The 19,677-nt window shown below is 49.7% G+C and overlaps 1 pseudogene; it reads right to left on the bottom strand.

Annotated features, from left to right (window-relative positions):
* Positions 1 to 80: 80 nt before the first annotated feature.
* LOC117978427 (kynureninase-like) lies at positions 81 to 11,224 on the bottom strand (annotated as a pseudogene).
* Positions 11,225 to 19,677: the final 8,453 nt, after the last annotated feature.

Genomic DNA, 19,677 nt, shown 5'->3' with positions numbered 1-19,677 from the left:
CCCTTCTGAATTTTAACAAATATCCCTCTTCTGTAAAGTGGCTGAAAAAAAAAAAAAAAAGGAAAACAAATCACAATGGCTTAGACAAATAAGGGTTTATTTCCCCTATCACTGTGAAGCTGGAGACCAGCCATGGCTGGCATTGTTTCCCCAGCCCAGTGATGGCAGGGCTGACGTCCTCTGTAATGCGCTTGGCGTTTCCCCCTTGTTTACAGCGTGGCTGATGCTGCTCCTGGCGTTGCATCTGCCTCCGCATTTAAGACAGAAAGGAAAAGGAATGGTTACTTTCAGGGTTAATTGAAAGCATTTGTCACTTTCGTCAATAATTTCCCAGGCACCCCGCCCCCCTCACCCCCCACCCCCACCCCTGCCACACACACATAATGAGATCTAATGAGACTCCTTAGATGTCATTGGCCAAAACTGTGTCACATGGTCACTCCCAGCTGCAACAAAGGCTGAGAAGGTAAGTAGTTTCTCTTTTCCAGCCTCCACAGTGGAAAGCAGCAGGGAAGACGGGAATTGGGAATGGTACACAAGGATCAGTCAGCTATTATAATAGTGTCTACCACACCTTCCCCCTCCGTCTTCTTCCAGCCCCTACACTCCCCAGGACCTGCCTTCCAGCCACCCCTGACCTCCTCCTTCATCCAGGGGCCACCTGTTTCCATTTCTTTTGGGATATCAGAAGCTCAGAACTCTGGGGCTGCACTTTTACAGGGTAGCAATCAGATGACGCTGAGTAGAACCGCATCTTTCTTTTCCTTTTTTTTTTTTTTTTTTTTTTGAGACAGAGTCTCACTCCATCACTCCAGTCTGCACACTAGGCTGGAGTGCAGTGGTGCGAACACTGTAGCCTTGAGCCCCCGGGCCCAAGTGATCCTCCTACCTCAGCCTCTCAAATGGCTGGGACTATAGGTACATGCCACCATGCTCAGCTAATTTTTTTTGTTTATTTTTTTGTAGAAACAGCGTCTCTTGCCAGGAGCGGTGGCTCACACCTGTAATTCCAGCACTTTGGGAGGCCAAGGCAGGTAGATCACAAGGTCAGGAGTTCGAGACCAGCCTGGCCAATATGAAACCCTGTCTCTACTAAAAATACAAAAATTAGCCAGGTCTGGTTGTGGGCACCTGTAGTCCCAGCTACTTGGGAGGCTGAGACAGGAGAATCGTTTGAACCTGGGAGGCGGAGGTTGCAGCGAGCCGAGATCACGCCACTGCACTCCAGCCTGGGTGACAGAGTGAAACTCTGTCTCAAAAAAAAAAAAAAGAAAAGAAAAGAAAAAGAAACAGCGTCTCTTACTCTATTGCCCAGGCTGGTCTCAAACTCCTGGTCTCAAGCGATCCACACACCTTGGCCCCCCAAAGTGCTGAGATTACAGGTTTGAGCAGCGCACCTGGCTTTCCATACTCAGATTCTGAAACACAGATCTCATCGTATCACTCCTCTGGCTCAAAATCACCCTTAATAATTGGCTCTACTAGAGCCCCATTTCCCTATACTCCCTGCCTTTGAATATCTCACTGTTGCAACACTGAAACACTTAAAGAATCTCCTCTGCTTTCTCTCTGGTTGCTTCTAGGATCTCCTCTTTGACTTTGGTGTTCTATATTTTCACTACAATATGTCCAGACATGAATTTCTTCCTACCTATCTTGCTTGGGATTCATTGGATCTCTAGAATCTGTGCATTTGGTGGTGCTTATTAGATATGGAAAAAAATGTCAGACTTTATGTTTTCAAATATTGCATTTGTCTCGTTTTCCCTTCTCTGTCTGGAACTGCTACCTATGTTAGATCTTCCTGTTGTATTCTCCCTGGCTCCTAACCACTTTTTTTCTTTGTTTTCTCCTCCTCCTCTTCCTCCTCCTCCTCTTCTTCTTCTTCTTCTCCTCTCCCTCCTCCTCATCCTTCTCCTTCTCCTCCTCCTTCTTCTTCTCCTTCTCCTTGCTACTGCTGCCACCTCCTCCTCCTCCTCCTCCTCCTCCTCCTCCTTCAGCTTTCTCAGGTTGAATTCTTCTTTCCCCACCACCCCCATTTTCCATTTATTTTTCTTTCTGGGTTGAATTCTGGATAATTTCTTCAAATCCATCTTCCAGATCATGAATTCTCTATTCAGCTTTGTCTAAACTGTCGTTTAAACTCTCCATTGAGTTTTTAATATGTTACTAGGTGTTAAATTTCTAGAAGCTCCATTTATTTCTCCTGCACATTTGCTTAGTTCTTCTCATTCCTCACCCTTTGCTCATGTTGCTCCATCTTCTCCCGCCTCTTCTCCTGGCAAATTCCTATGCAACCCATTTCTTTCCATCCCCAGGGAGCTTTCCCTGACCTCCAGGATGGACTGGGGCTTTCTTGGGCCCTTCAGTCCCTGGGACTCCTTTGTCACAGCACTGATCACCTTCAGCCATGATTGGCTGGGTCTGGATCTGCCTCCCCCCCTCAGACCTGTGCTTCTAATAAGCAGGGGCCATATCTGCATCCTCTCTCAGGGATAAGTACAGGTGGTTTTCAATAAACTTGTATAAAATAAAAGCAATTTCCTTAGCCCCCCCATCACTCCTTAGGCTTACTTGTTGTTTCATTTACTTATTTTTCTTTTCTGTAAAGTATATTACTTACTGCCAGCTACATGCAATCAATTGTAAAATACTTTCAATAACTAAAAATTGAATAATGGTAAAAAAAAAAAAACACACATCAGCTTTCAGTATAATTTGCTTAAATTGTTCTAGAAAACACTGCAAATTTTTGTTTCTGCAGAGTGAAGTACAGAAGTGAGCAGATTGATAATTTTTTTTTTTTTTTTTTTTGGAGACAGGGTCTCACTCTCTTGCCCAGGCTGGAGTGCAGTGGTGCCATCACAGCTCACTGCAGCCTTGATCTCCTGGGATCAAGTGATCCTCCTGCCCCAGCCTTCTGGGTAGCAGGGACTATAGGTGTGTGCCACCATGCCTGGCTAATTAAAAATACTTTTTTTTGTTTTTTTTTTTGTAGAAACAGGGTCTCACTATGTTGTCCATGCTGTTCTCAAACTCCTAGGCTCAAGTGATCCTCTGGCTTCGGCCTCCCAAAGTGGTGAGATTACAGGTGTGAGCCACCGCACCCAGCCCAGATTGATAAATTTATAAACATCATGGAAAGAATGATAGAAAGGAACTGGAGCCACTTGAATGACATTTGGATTCCACTTGTCATAAACCACTCCTCTTTTTTCTACCTCTTGGAAAACATCTTTCTTTGGAACAGAAAAATGTTAGTGTCAGCTGGCAGCCCTGATCCTCCATATGGGATGGAGTAATGGTCACCTCCAGGTCACCATTGGCTTCTTAGATTCTGCTTTATTTTTGCCATAGCAGTGCTAGATCAGGTATTCCAGATAACCAGTCAGCAAAATAGATTTTCTCCACAATGCTTTAATCGCTGCCTGCCTAAAGATCTCTAAACTGTAAGAAACAGACCAACAAAATGGGAGGATTTGAAATTTGGAATCCACTAACCCCAGGGATTAACTGCAGTTGGTTATCCATCTCAAATCTGGTGCTGAGTTCACAGCCAAACCACCCCAGCAGCACAGCTTTAATCATACGGGCATGCTTTTCATGGAAAAAGTACCTGCCAGACCTCCTGCTCCTGCATTCAAATTATTGTGGGAACACCAGTGGGCAAAGTCAACTCTTCTGTCATGTAAGTGAGTTCAGCATTTCCAACTGTACATGCTAGATCAAGCCAGCAAAACATCTCTTCACTTGTCCAGCTTTCGTGGTAGCAGGTATATTAAAGAGCTGCCCAGTATAAAAATGCAGCCCACTGAACAGGATTGCTGTAATTGAGCCTCCTCCCTTCTCAATTGCTTCAGGGATATCCTTTATTTTATTTTATTTATTTATTTATTTTTCTCAGATGGAGTCCTGCTGTGTCACCCAGGCTGGAGTGCAGTGACGCTATCTTGACTCACTGCAACCTCCACCTCCTGGGTTCAAGTGATTCTCCTGTCTCAGCCTCCTGGGTAGCTGGGATTACAGGCATGCATCACCACACCCAGCTAATTTTTTTTTTTTTTTTTTGAGACGAGTCTCTCTCTTGTCCCCCAGGCTGGAGTGCAATGGCGCGATCTCAGCTCACTGCAACCTCCACCTCCCGGGTTCAAGCGATTCTCTTGCCTCAGCCTCCAGGGTAGCTGGGATTACAGGCGCCTGCCACCACGCCCAGCTAATTTTTGTACTTTTAGTAGAGACGGGGTTTCACCATGTTGGCCAGGCTGGTCTCAAACTCCTGACCTCTGGTGATCCACCGGCCTCGGCCTCTCAAAGTGCTGGGATTACAGGCATGAGCCACCGCGCCCGGCCAATATCCTTTATTCTTAAGGTTTCCTCCCCCGTCTTGGCTTTATAATCCCCTTTCCTCAATGTTAACTCCATGGAGTCGTAGCTGTGACTCAATAGTATAATGATTAAAAGAGAAAGCTTTGGCTTCTATAAGAATTTTATACCATTTGGTATAGGCTTAAACAATAACTGGACTAAGGCTGGGCGCGGTGGCTCACACCTGTAATCCAAGGAGTTCGAGACCAGCCTGTGCAACATGGCAAGACCCCATCTCTACAAAAAAATACAAAAATTAGTCTGGCGTGGTGGTGTGTGCCTGTAGTCCCAGCTACCTGGGAGGTTAAGATGGGAGGATCACCTGAGCCTGGGAAGTTGAGGCTGCAGTGAGCTGTGATTGTGCCACTGCACTCCAGCCTGGACAACAGAGTGAGACCCTGGGTAACAGTAGAAGATGTAGATTAACAGTCAGCGCATTCACTAGGGCTATTTCTTTCTCGTAGGCTCCTATAGTCCTTCTGTAGGCCTACAATACTCTCATCTCTGTATCCCAAGGATGCTGCCTTCTTCGTGACCATAGGCTCCCATTTTGCCCCACTCAACTAGCTCTTCTTCAAGATCTGTTTTAACCATTTTTGGTTGAAGGCCAAGAGAATTTTCCAGGAAATAGATAGCATTTTCATCCTTATTCACTAAAGATAAATCAACTGGAGGCAGATCCTGCATTTTGGGGACATAAAAATACTCCCCAGCTGGGCACGGTGGCTCACGCCTGTAATCTGAGCACTTTAGGAGGCCGAGGTGGAAGGACCACTTGAGGCCAGGAGTTTGAGAGCAGCCTGGGCAACAAAGCAAGACCCCCTCTCTGGAAAAAAATTAAAAAATTAGCCGGCATAGTGGTGCAAGCCTGTGATCCCAGCTACTGAGGAGGCTGAGGTGGGAGGATCCCTTGAGCCCAAGAGTTCCAGGCTGCAGTGAATCAAGACCGCACAACTGCAGTCAGCCTGGGTGACGGAGCGAGGCCCTGTCTCAAAAAAATTAAAAACAAACAAACAAAATAAACCTCCCTGAAGTGCCTTAGCTTATGTTCCTGAACTAGGTGGAAAGTGTCCCGTCATCTGCTTGGCGGCATTTGAGTTCAACCATGATGCTCTGCACTGTGACAGCTGACAAATTGTTCTCAGCTAGAATTCTTATGTGATCCTCAGCTCCCAGAACCCCTCAAGAAACTTCTCAAGCATTCTTTACAAACGTATAGGCAAGACCACCTCAAACGACAGTGCCTCCACTCAGGGCTCCTTCCCCTAATCAGACTCAGGTAAACAAACACTTTCTTCCATGTACTTGCTTTTAACTTCATTAATTCACTTCCCCATCTGTGAATTCATTTCCTCATTCATTCATTTATTCATTATTCACTCGATAAGTCTTTTCTTTTCTTTTCTTTTCTTTTTTTTTTTTTTTTTTTGAGACAGAGTCTCGCCCTGTCGCCCAGGCTGGAGTGCGGTGGTGCAAGCTCGGCTCACTGCAAGCTCCACCTCCTGGGGTCACGCCATTCTCCTGCCTCAGCCTCCCGAGCAGCTGGGACTACAGGCACCCGTCACCACACCTGGCTAATTTTTTTGTATTTTAAATAGAGACGGGGTTTCACTGTGTTAGCCAGGATGGTCTCGATCTCCTGACCTCGTGATCCGCCCACCTTGGCTTCCCAACGTGCTGGGATTACAGGCGTGAGCCACCGTGCCCAGCCAAGTCCTTTCTTTTCTTTTCTTTTTTTTTTAGAGATGGAGTCATGCTCTGTCGCCCAGGCTGGAATGCAGTGGCACAATCTCGGCTCATTGCAACCTCCACCTCCTGGGTTCGAGCCATTCTCCTGCCTCAGCCTCCCGAGTAGCTGGGACTGCAGGCGGATGCCACCATGCCTGGCTAATTTCTTTTGTATTTTAGTAGAGACGGGAGTTTCACCATGTTGCCCAAACTGGTCTCAAACTCCTCAGCTCAGGCAATCCGCCCACCTTGGTGGATCACAGGCTTCAGCCACCGCGCCCAGCCTCAATACATCTTTTCTTTTCTTTCTTTCTTTTTTTTTTTTTTCTGAGACAGAGTCTCGCTCTGTCGCCACGCTGGAGTGCAGTGGCACAATCTCAGCTCACTGCAAGCTCCGCCTCCCGGGTTCAAGTGATTCTCCTGCCTCAGCCTCCCAAGTAGCTGAGACTACAGGCGCCCGCCACCACGCCCAGCTAATTTTTTTGCATTTTTTTAGTAGAGACAGGGTTTCACCATGTTGGCCAGGATGGTCTCAATCTCTTGACTTCATGATCCACCCACCTCGGCCTCCCAAAGTGCTGGGATTACAGGCGTGAGCCACCACGCCCGGCCTCTATAAGTCTTTTCTAAGCACAACATAGGTTGATGCCAGCAGATACGGGATGAACTAATGAGTGACAGAGGCAATCTGCTGTAAGAAATTCTAACAGCCAGGAAGGCTTCAAGTTGGGGTGATACTGGAGCAGGGTCTGGAAGGAGGAAAGTTGGGGAAAATGCTGGGATCCCACAGCAATGTGAAGAGGGCCCCAGTGGGAGGTCGCCAGCCCATGGGACGCAGCCCGTAGGACCTTAATGCTCCCCAGCATATGAGTAGTGCATGTTCTTCCTCTCTTTGCCGTGCCTGTCAGGAAGCTCAGAGCTCAGCTTGGTGCAAAGGTAGCAACTGTTGTTTGCCAGAGGTTTTGTAGTTATCTCTGTTTTGTCGCCCAAAATCTTTGACCTTTACATTGTCTATGTCTCTTATGGAAAACTTGAAATTGATGGAGTAAAATTAATAATAATAATAAAGACCTGATTCTCAGTAAGTGATGGATTCAGGATGTAAATGCAGCTCAGAGTCCAAGAGTTGTAGAGTGATACCAGGCTTGTGTTAGCTATCACTGCAATAATGCCACATAACAAACCACCCCAAAACTCAGTGGTTTAGAACAATCATTTAATTCCCCCTGATGCATCTGCAGGTTAGCTGAAGGTCAGTTGGTCTTGGCTGGGTGGCTCTGCCTCAGGCTAGGCTGGGATACAGGCTCTAGGCTGGGCTCTGGCTGTTCCATGTGTCTCTTGGCGGGGCGAGGCTGAAGGGCCGGCAGCCATTCAGGGGGACAATCTTCTCACAGCAGAAGCCAAGAAGACAGCTCCACTGTGGAAGTGCACCTCAAGCCTTTGGTCTTGTTATAGCCACTGCTATCCCATTGACCAAAGCAAGTTACATGGCTGAGCCCAGAGTCAAGAGACAGGGAGTGTACTCTGCCCACCTAGAGGCCGTGGCCAGGGTGAGGGGCCAATGATCAATGCCACATGCCATTTGCATCATCCAGTCTGGTCTCCACCCCTGTTTCTCAGATGGGTACCCCAGGTGGATCAGTGTGGGACCAGGCAGGGTGCCCTGACTTCCCATTCCCTTTTCACAGCCCCGAGCAGAATCTCATATCACCTGGCTGATCCTCCTGGGGTGAGACCAATTCTGGAAACTGCAGTTGCAGGTGGAAGAACCTGGACTTCGGAATCACAAAGACCTGAGTTCTCTGCTCCCCAAGGCCAGCAGTGAGTCCTTGAGCAAGTCCCACCTACAAAGGAGGAAACTGAGGCTCAGAGGGGTTTAGCGACACATAGTAAGTGCTCCATCAAAAGTGGCCATTCAGGCTGGGCATGGTGGGTCATGCCTATAATTCCGGCACTTTGGGAGGCCGAGGTGGGTGGATCACTTGAGCTTAGGAGTTCAAGACCATGGTAACATGGTGAAATCCCCCCTCTACAAAATAAAAAACTAGCCAGGCATGGTAGTGTGGACGTGTAGTCCCAGCTACTCAGGAGGCTGAAGTGGGAGGATCACTCGAGCCTAGGAGATCAAGGCTGCAATGAGCTATGATAGCACCACTGCCCGCAAGCCTGGGCGACAGAGTGAGACCCTGTCTCAAAAAACAAACAGCCAGGAGCCGTGGCTCAGGCCTGTAATCCTAGCACTTTGGGAGGCTGAAGTGGGTGGATCACTCAAGGTCAGGAGTTTGAAACCAGCCTGGCCAACATGGTGAAACCCTGTCTCTACTAAAAAAAATACAAAAAAATTAGCTGGGCGTGGCTTCCATGGGTTCCCTATCCCATGGAGAACCCACGGGACCAAGCAGGCAAGTGCTTTCGTGTATTGCTTCATTGAATCCTCACAACCACCTTGCCTTATAAAAGAGGTGTTGCTATTATCCCCGTTCCACAGAAGGGGAAACTGAGGCACAAAGCAGAAAGGTCACGTGCCTGGAATCACACACCAGAAAGTGGCACAGCTGGGATTTTAACCCATGCCTGCCATGCTAGGACCAGCATCCTAGCAGCCAGGCACCATCCCCCAGCCCAGGCTGACTGCCCGTGCCCAGCTGGACTCCAGGGCTTGGCAGTCCCCAGGATGAAAAGAGGCCCCTCCCTGGGCCCTTCAGGTCACTCTGCCTGGGGGTGACACATGCAGCCACATAGGTCTCCGTGAGTTGCGGTAAGGTCTTGGGTCTCTTTATCCCTGGCATGCGGCAGGGGCACTAAAGTGACCTCAGGGATGCGGAAGTACAGGAGCCAGATTGCCAGCTGTGTGGCTCTGGCAAGTCACCTCCCCTCCCTGAGTCTGTTTCCTCAACTATAAAAAGGGATCAGTAAATGTCTCTTACTCATGGGATTGTGGGGGATTAAATTATTTGATAAATAAATGAATCATTTAGGAAAGTTCCTGGAATATAGAAACACAAGAAGAGGCAGAGGAGGAGGGGGGACAATATTACTATTGATAATATTATCCTGGGAAGCTTTTGCTGCCAGAAGCAGGAGGGACAATTTGCTGGGAAGGAAGACCCTAGGAACCAGTCCTTCCTGTGGACCTGGGACCCAGCACATTGCAGGTAGTTGGAAGGGGCCTCAGACCATCTCTGGAAACTCCATTCTATAGACGATGAGACTGAGGCCTGGGAGAGGCAGCCCCTGGGTCCAGGCTGCTCAGCAGAGCAGGCAGGCTGCCTGGCCCCACCTGGCCCCACCTGGCCCCCGCCCTCCTTCCATCCAGTCAGTCCCCATCCACCAGTCCCAATCCACCCAGTATCCATCTACCCAGTTCCCATCCACCCAGTCCCCATCCACCAATCCCCATCCACCCAGTCCCCATCCACAAATCCCCATCCACCCAGTCCCCATCTACCAATCCCCATCAACCCAGTCCCCACCCACCCAGTCCCCACCCACCCAGTCCCCATCCACCCAGTCCCCATCCACCAATCCCCATCCACCCAGTCCCCATCCACCCAGTCGCCATCCACCAATCCCCATCCACCCAGTCCCCATCCACCCAGTCCCTATCCACTCAGTCCCCATCCACCCAGTATCCAGCTACCTAGTCCCCATCCACCCAGTACCCATCCACCCAGTACCCATCCACTCAGTCCCCATCCACCCAGTATCCATCCACCCAGTCCCCATCCACCCAGTACCCATCCACTCAGTCCCCATCCACCCACTATCCATCCACCCACTCCCCATCCACCCAGTATCCAGCTACCTAGTCCCCATCCACCCAGTACGCATCCACTCAGTCCCCATCCACCCAGTATCCATCCACCCAGTCCCCATCCACCCAGTATCCATCCACCCAGTCCCCATCCACCCAGTATCCATCCACCCAGTCCCCATCCACCCAGTACCCATCCACTCAGTCCCCATCCACCCACTATCCATCCACCCACTCCCCATCCACCCAGTCCCCATCCACTCAGTACCCATTCACCCAGTCCCCATCCACCCGTTTCCCATGCACCCTCACCCAACCCTGGTCTCCAGTCTCTCAGATTGAGGTCACCTCAGCTTCTCTGCACTGCAGTGGCCAGTGCAGGCCGTGCCCCCAGCCCCCCAGCTTGACCTCTGACCTTCCAGGACTCCAGGTTCCAACTCCAGCAGGTTAACAGTGTCAGTAATTCTGCTATCATTGCGCCTCCATGGGGTGCGGGGAGCAGGCTGTGTGGGCCCTTGGAAGCTCCCTAGGAAAGGATGAACCCCACAGTCCAGGGTCCTCTGCACAACGCTCAGAGCAGGATGGAGGAACATTGGGGGAAGAAGGTGGGCAGACCCCAGTGTAGGAGACACCAACATCCCCCACCCATATCCTGTTCTGAGGCCAGGAAGAGGCCTGACCTACCCCTCCTCCTCCAGTGAGCCTTTCGTGGCTGACCAGGAGGCAGCTCTGTACAAGGGCTGCAGCCCAGGGCTGTGAGCAAGGGCCAGCCCCACCCCTTCTGGGTCTCTTGTTCCCTTCATAACTGGAGGACAGATGGCAGCAGCACTCAGGAAAGGCTCAATGCTGATGCACCCGGGAAGTGCTGTGCTGCACGGGCCCAGTGGCTGGACAGGACTGTGGGAGCCCACCCAGCCCCTTCCTCCCTGTCTTAGTGTGTTTGGTGTTGCTCTAACAGAATACCTGAGACTAGGGCATTTACTTCTTTGTTTGTTTTTTAGACAGGGTCTTGTTCTGTCACCCAGGCTGGAGTGCAGTGGCCCCTTCAGCTCACTGCAGCCTCCACTTCTTGTGCTCAAGTGATCCTTCCACCTTAGCCTCCAGAGTAGCTGGGACTACAAGTGTATGCCACCACACCTGGCTAATTTTTAAAATTTTTGTAGAGATCGCATCTCACTATGTTGCCCAGGCTGGTCTCGAACTCCTGGCCTCAAGCAATCCTCTCACCTTGGCCTCCCAAAATGCTGGGATACCATGCCTGGGCATAATTAAATTTCGGCAGGAGCACCTCCTTTACGCCTCAATCTGTGCCTGAAGACTCACCGAGGCCAGCGCTGCACGACTCCAGGGGGCCATGCATGTGTCCTGGCCGACCATCCTCCCCTGACCAAGATGCATTCTGAAAAGATCCGGGGGCCGGCTCTGGGCCTTCACACATGCTGTTCTCTCCACCTGGAACACGCTTCGCTTTCTCAAACGCCACCTCCCATTTATTTTTCAGCATACAGTTTAAAAATAAATTCCTGGGAAACCTGCCTTTATCCAGCTGGTAAAGTTCTCCTGTAGGTTCCCACAGCACCCCCTGCCTCAGTCTCCTCCCCATCCTGTCGCCCCACTGCCCCACCACCCCACAACCCGCCGCTCTCTCTGTCTCCCCAGGCTCAGCCCTACTGGTGCCTCCTTGCGCCCGGACACGTGTAGACAGCGCCCTCTGCTGGCGACTCTCAGCTAGCCGCTCAGCCTCGCCCGCCTGGGTCCCAGCTCTGCCCCAGGCTCAGGTCGGGGGCCCTGGAGGTCCAAATGAGGCCAGAATCCCGGGAAGAGTCACCCGGAGAGGAGCCTCGGTCTCGGAGCCACAGACCCTGCTCAAATCCCTCTCCTGCCTTCTAATTTTCATGTGGCCTCGAGCAAATCATCTTCCTTCCTTGAGATTCAGTTTCCCCTTCCGCAAAATGTATCCTCCACAACTCTTCCCCGAGTACTTACCGTGTGCTAGATACTGAGTTGGGCACCGGCGATACCGCAGGGACAACGATGAGCAAAGTCACTGCCTCAGGAAGCTGACATAGAGGGGACAGGCAATAAACAATAAACACAACGCGGAATGTCAGTTGTCTAGCACAGGGTGAGTGCTTAAAGAAGTGAAGCCGGACCGGGCGCGGTGGCTCACGCCTGTAATCCCAGCACTTTGGGAGGTCCAGGCGGGCGGATCACCTGAGGTCAGGAGTTTGAGACCAGCCTGACCAACACTGAGAAACCCCGTCTCTAACAAAAATAAAAAATGAGTCAGGTATGGTGGGGCATGTCTGCAATCCCAGCTACTCGGGAGGCTGAGGCAGGAGAATCACTTGCACCTGGGAGGCAGAGGTTGCAGTGAGCTGAGATCACGCCATTGCACTCCAGCCTGGGCAACAAGAGCAAAACTCAGTCTAAAAAAAAAAAAAAAAAAAAAAAAAGGCCGGGCGTGGTGGCTCACGTCTGTCATCCCAGCACTTTGGGAGGCTGAGGTGGGCGGATCACCTGAGGTCAGGAGTTGGAGACCAGCCAGGCCAACACGGTGAAACCCTGTCTCTACTAAAAATACAGAAATTAGCCGGGCATGGTGGTGGGCGCCTGTAGTCCCAGCTGCTTGGAAGGCTGAGGCAGGAGAATCGCTTGAACCTGAGAGGCAGAGGTTGCAGTGAGTCGCGATCGGGCCACTGCACTCCAGCCTGGGCGACAGAGCAAGACTTCATCTCAAAAAAAAAAAAAAAAAGGGAAGTGGAGCTGGAGGGGCCAGTGTGTATCGGAGGATGCGAGGGGAGGCCTCATGGGGAGGTGGGAACATCGATGCCCCCGCAGCACGCTGTCATAGCCATGCAAATGGCACGAACGCCCAGCATCCTCCCTCATGTGCTCTCCTTGGGCCACCTCCCAGCTCTCCATCCTACTTACTGTGTTTATCGTCTGCCTGCCCAGGAGAAAGTCGGCCTGTTAGTGCGGGGATTTTTGTCTGTCTACTTCCATGGGTAGCCCCAGCACTGAGAACAGTGCCTTGCACACAGTAGGTGCCCACTGGGTGCTGGTTTATCGATTTTTGCGCTAACCATGGGGCAGGACGGTGCCTCTCACTCAGCCGCCCACTCCTCATGGTGCCTCTCACTCAGCCGCCTGCTCCTCTATCAACTCTTCCAGAGCCAGCACTTGTGATCAAATAGGGGACAGCTGGGAGGCCATAGGAACCTAGAGGAGCCTGGCGGACTCTGGGGTGAGTGCTGAGGGGCTTCCTGGAGGAGGCAGTGCATGCTGATGTGAGACTTGAAAAGTGGGAATGACAAGGAGGAAGGGTGTTCAAGGCAGAAGTAACAGCAATGAAAGCTGTGAGGCATGGAGATTCTTCAAGTGATTCAAGGTAGCTGGAGAAGAGAGGGCAGGTGGCAGGGATGACCAGGTCAGAGAAAGACTTGAGGACCAGGCCAAGGGGCTTGGATTTCATTCTGGGGGTTGGAGAGGCACTGTGGCCTAATATGTGAACACATGGGCCCTGAGTGGTGCCCACCTGCTACTCAGGAGGCTGAGGTGAGAGGATCACTTGAGCCCAGGAGTTCGAGGTTGAAGTGAGCCATGATTGTACCACTGCACTCCAGCCTGGGTAACAGAGTGACACCCTGTCTTAAAAATAAAATGAATAGGCCAGGTGCGGTGGCTCACGCCTATAATCCCAGCACTTTGGGAGGCCAAGGCGGGCGGATCACAAGGTCAGGAGATCGAGACCATCCTGGCTAACACAGTGAAATCCCATCTCTACTAAAAATACAAAAAAAATTAGCTGGGCATGGTGGCGGGCGCCTGTAGTCCCAGCTACTCGGGAGGCTGAGGCAGGAGAATGGCGTGAACCTGGGAGGCGGAGCTTGCAGTGAGCCGAGATTGCGCCACGGCACTCCAGCCTGGGCGACTAAGCAAGACTCCATCTCAAATAAATAAATAAATAAGTACATTAATTGGCGTTTCAAAATTCATTCTATTTTTCTTTTTAATAACACTTTATCTATTTATAGAACAATTTTACATTTTATTAAGCCCCACTTTCTAGGTGTGAATTCTGCTGCTGTTGCTTGCTGGCAATGAGATGTTAAGTTGCTTAGGCTCTCTATGCCTTGGTTTCCCTGTGTGGAAAATGGACTTAAAGATATTTCAGATGGTTGTTGGTAACAAGTGAGTTAGTACATCTGGAACATGTATCATATCCAGTAGGGGCTTAATTAATGTTAGCTGTGATTATTACATTCCTGTTTATTTTCCTCTACAGTAAGAGGAAATGCGAGTGAATAATTGGAATAACGGCCATCATTAAACTTAGCGTTTACCCAGCTCTTCCTGTCTTGGTTTGAGTTCTAAAATAGGCCGGGCGCGGTGGCTCACGCCTGTAATCCCAGTACTTTGGGAGGCCGAAGCGGATGGATCCTGAGGTCAGGAGATCCAGACCGTCCCGGCCAACATAGTGAAACCCTATTTCTACTAAAAAATACAAAAAATTAGCCAGGCGTGGTGGCACACGCCTGTAGTCCCAACTACTCGGGAGGCTGAGGCAGGAGAATTGCTTGAACCCCGGAGGTGGAGGTTGCAGTGAGTCAAGATTGCACCACTACACTCCAGCCTGGGCGACAGGACGAGACTCCGTCTCAAAAAAAAGACCCTGAGACAAGAATTTCGGTACTGGGAGTTTCTTTGGGAGGTAACCCTAGGAGGCACCAGCAGGCATGTGGAGAAGTGAGATCAAGGGGTGAAAGCCAAGAAGGAGCAGGTCACTGCTGCAGGCAGCAGAGGCTCAGTGCTCTTGGGCGAGCACAGCTCGGAAGTGTCCCAACAAGGGCTGGAGAGGGTGGCACTTGTCCTCATTGTTCTTTTGCCCTTCGCCCGGGCTGAGCATTCTCTTGAAGCCAGAGAAAGTCCGCAGGGTTGTTGAATATATCAAATAAAAATACAGGACTCCCAGTTAAATTAGAAAACAATGAATGAATTTTTTTTTTTTTTTTTTTTTGGTATGAGAATGTCTCATGTTATTTGGGGCATACTTATACTAAATAATTTTTCAGGCCAGGCACAATGGCTCACGCCTGTAATCCTAGCACTTTGGGAGGCTGAGATGGGCAGATCACAAGGTCAGGGGTTTGAGACCAGCCTGGCCAATATGGTGAAACCCCGTCTCTACTAAAAATATAAAAATTAGCCAGGAGTGGTGGCCCTTGCCTGTAGTCCCAGCTACTTGGGAGGCTCAGGCAGGAGACTTGCTTGAACCCGGGAGGCGGAGGTAGCAGTGAGCCAAGATCGTGCCACTGCACTCCAGCCAGGGTGACAGAGCCAGACTCCGTCTCAAAAAAATAAAAATAAAAATAATAGTGATAATAATTTTTCACTATTTTTTCAAAACTCAATTTTAACTGGGAATCCTGTTTTTGTTTCTTTGTTTGTTTTGAGACAGAGTCTCGCTGTGTCGCCCAGGCTGGAGTGCAGTGGCGCGATCTCAGTTCACTGAAAGCTCTACCTCCCGGGTTCACACCATTTTTCTGCTTCAGCCTCCCGAGTAGCTGGGACTACAGGCGCCCGCCACCACGCCCGGCTAATTTTTTGTATTTTTAGTAGAGATGGGGTTTCACCATGTTAGCCAGGATAGTCTCGATCTCCTGACCTCGTGATCCGCCCACCTCGGCCTCCCAAAGTGCTGGGATTACAGGCGTGAGCCACTGCGCCCGGTCATCCTGTGTTTTCGTGGTATGATGCCGTAGGCATGGATAGGAAGTATGTGGCTGGCAGTTGCTGCTGGCTGCCAGCTAGAAGCTTAGCTGGAGCTGTTAGCCCAGGGCCTCAGTTCTCCGCATGGGTCTTTCTGTGTTGCTTCTTGGGCTTCCTCACAACGTGGTGGCTCATTTCCAGAAGGAGCATCCCAAATGATAACAATCAGAAGCTGCTAGTCCTCTTGAGGTCTTAACTTGGAAGTCCCAGAACATCACTTCTGGTGCATTCTAGTGGGGGTGCATTCTAGGGGTGAAAACAGCCACAAGGCCAGGCCAGATGCAAGGGGAGGGGAAATAGGCTTCACCTTTGGATGTGGGGGTGGCGGAGTGCACAGGGCAGGGAGAAGTTCTTGGTGGCCGCCTCAGTAGATAATCAACTACAGTGGGAAGGCAATTTCCTTCTTCATTCACTTTCAATCTGCTGATTATGCCCAGGTAAAATCTCTGCACAGTGTTAGGGCTTTACGTATTTTGCACACAGTTTTTCCAATTATGGGGTGTGACTGCTTAGTGAGCTATAAAGTTAGTATATGGAATCCAAATTAGTTTTTTTAAAACTTCTTTTTAAGGCCGGGCGCGGTGGCTCACGCCTGTAATCCCAGCACTTTGGGAGGCCGAGGCGGGCGGATCACGAGGTCAGGAGATCAAGACCATCCTGGCTAACACGGTGAAACCCCGTCGCTACTAAAAACACAAAAAATTAGTGGGGCGTGGTCGTGGGCGCCTGTAGTCCCAGCTATTCGGGAGGCTGAGGCAGGAGAATGGCGTGAACCCGGGAGGCGGAGCTTGCAGTGACCCAAGATCGCGCCACTGCACTCCAGCCTGAGCGACAGAGCGAAACTCCGTCTCAAAAAAACAACAACAGAAAACACGACTTCTTTTTAATTTGCAAATTAAATCTGAACACTCACAAAAGTGGAAGGTATGAGCCCTCACTACCGCCACTCGCCACTCAGCCTCGACCCCCACCTGTTTTTATACTTCTTGCCTCTACCCACCTTTGAGTGCTTTAAAAAATAAAACGAAATAGATGGAATAACATACAATAGAAAATATCAGAAAAGGAAGAATGTTACTTTGTGAAAAATTGTGTCTACTGAGTTGGAATATGAAACATGTTTGCAAAACTGTCCTCACACTTTGCTAAAACTCGTTTTTGAACAGAGCACTCATCCTACACAGCCTCTGTGGGGAAGCATCCAACACCATTTAATAACATTGTTTTGTTTTTATCCTATTCACTTTCATTGTTATTGCCTATGAAAGTGACACAAATTTTCCATTTAAGAGTAGCAATAGATAAAGTCCCCCTTTGAGTACATGTATTGACCAGGTGTGGTGGCTCACGCCTGTAATCCCAGGAATTTTGGGAGGCTGAGGCAGGAGGATGGCTTGAGCCCAAAAGTTTAAGACCAGCCTCCGCAACATAGCAAGACCTCGTCTCTGCAAAAAATACATCAATTAGCTGGGAGTGGTGGCACAAGCCTGTAGTCCCAGCTACTTGGGAGGCTGAGGTGGGAGGATTGCTTGAGCCCAGGAGGGGGAGGTTGCAATGAGCCGAGATTGCGGCACTGCACTCCATCCAGCCTGGGGACAGAGCAAGACCCTATCTCAACAAACAAACAAACAAACACGCCCCCCGCCATCTCTTTATAGAACAATTTTAAGTTTTATTAGGTAGTTATAGTTGAGAGAGGGTGTGGTGAAAACACGAGAGTGGCCTCAGCCCAGTCCCACCAGAGTCTGCGGAGCCGCTGTCTGTCCCTGCTCCTGGCCGGTCTGCGGCAATCCCGTCATTTCTGCCTCGGTCTCTGCGTCTATGGGTACCGGTGCGTGGGTGGGTCAGTCTCTCTCTCGCGTTCTGTGTCTGTGTGGCCCGGACGCTGAGGGGTGTGGAGTGGCCCTGCCACAGGCCGTCCTCAGCACAGCCCCCGGGGGACCCCTCATTCACTTCCGGGAGCGGAAGGCGACCTGTAGTTCCAGAAGCCGCCGCAAGAGGGCAGAGGCGGCCATAGGATGGGGCGCTGCCCGTTGGGGCTGCCTTGAGATGCGGCTAAGAAACCCGGCAGCCCTGGGAGGAACCACACTCCCAGCGCCCCACATGTGGGTTCGAACCTGGGCTCCTCCATTCCTAGGTTAAGGCTCTTAATCCCGCCACCAGTAAAATGGGTTACTGTAAGCATTAAATAATGTGAATATAAGGTACCTAGTTTGTGAACCTGTTTTTCCCGTTTGCTTGGGGAACTGTGGACGTCCCACAGGGGCTGGGACCTTTTAGTAAGTCATACAATTTAAGGAATTTTTATTTCCCTAGTGCCTGGTACTGAAAGCAGTGAGCAAGGGAATGACATGATTAGAAAATGAAATAGAAGGAAAAGGAGGAGGGGGAGTGGAAGAGGAGGGGGAAGAGGAAAAAGAATATGATAAAATGCACTTAAAAAAAAATCCAGGGGCCAGACATGGTGGCTCACACCTGTAATTCCAGCACTTCGGGATGCTGAAGTGGAAGGGATTACTTGAAGCCAGGAGATCAAGACCAGCCTGGGCAACACAATGAAATCCTGTCTCTACAATAAATAAATAAGTAAATAAATAAATAAGTCAGGTATGGTGGCGAGCACCTCTGGTCTCAGCTACTTGGGAGGCTGAGGTGGGAGGTTGACTTGAGCCCAGGAGTTTGAGGCTGCAGTGAGCAGTGATCATGCCACTGCACTCCAGCCTGGATGACAGAGCAAGACTCTTATCTCTGAAAAGATAAACAAACAAACAATCTATTATCCTACCCCTCATCAATAACCACATTGGGTTTTTGGGTTTTCATACATGAATTTGTGGTCTTTTTCTCACAACAAACTCATACATCCAAATATAAATTTATGAATATTTGCTCACAAACTCAAAGGTGCAAGAAATGTCACACTACTTCATTAAATTAAAAAAAAATTTTAAGTACTTGTTTTATAAACATGCTCAACAGAAAAAATCCAAGCCACTTAGAAAGTATACAGAAAAAAAGCAATAAATCTCCCCCATCTGTGGGGTTTTATATTTCATGAACATCATCATAGAATTCTCTCCACACAGCCTCAATCTATCTATATAAGATGAATGAATGGATGGACAGGCAAGTTTTTTGTTTTTTTGAGACAGGGTCTGGCTTTGTTATCCAGGCTGGGGGGCAGTGGTATGATCTTGGCTCACTGCAACCTCCACCTCCTGGGCTCAAGCCATTTTCCCACCTCAGCCTCCCAAGTAGCTGGGACTACAGATGCGTGCCACCATGCCTGGCTAATTGTTTTGTATTTTTTGTAGAGACGGGGTTTCACCCTGTTGCCCAAGCTGGTCTTGAACTACTGAGCACAAGAGATCCTCCTAACTTGGCCTCCCAAAGTGCTGGGATTATAGGCGTGAACCACCACGTCCAGCTGACAGGTAAGATTTTTTAAGACTGGGATCATAACCCATGCTATTCTGTTTGTGTGTGAACAGCCAGTGACTTGTCATTATGTACGTATGCCTGTGTGTTTTAAGTGTTTTAAAAAATTAATTAGTAGAGGGCAGGCACAGTGGCTCATGCCTGTAATCCCAGCACTTTGGGAGGCCGAGGTGGACAGATCACCTGAAATCAGGAGTTCAAGACTAACCTGGCCAACACGGTGAAACCCCATCTCTGCTAAAAATACAAAAATTAGCCAGGCATGGTGATGCATGTCTGTAATCCCAGCTACTTGGGAGGCTGAGGCAGGAGAATCTCTTGATTCAGTGAGACAAGATCGCACCACTGCACTCCAGCTGGGACACAGAGCAAGACTCCGTCTTAAAAAAAAAAAAAAAAAAAAAGAATTAATTAGTAGACTTTTCTGGGAGGAGCGGTTATAGGTTTACAGAAGAATTGAGCACAAAGAACAGAATCCCCATACATCCTCTCTCTCAGACCCCTACACTCATTTCCCCGTTAGTAACATTTTGCATTATAGCGTGATACTTCTGTTACAACTGATGTACCAATATGCATATGGAATTATTAAATAAGGTCCATAGCTCACATTACAGCTC

The sequence above is a fragment of the Pan paniscus genome, chromosome 19, assembly GCF_029289425.2.
Source record: "Pan paniscus chromosome 19, NHGRI_mPanPan1-v2.0_pri, whole genome shotgun sequence".
Classification (NCBI taxonomy): Eukaryota; Metazoa; Chordata; class Mammalia; order Primates; family Hominidae; genus Pan; species Pan paniscus.
Note: the sequence above shows the minus strand (reverse complement) of the source record. Positions and strands in the feature narration are given on the sequence as shown.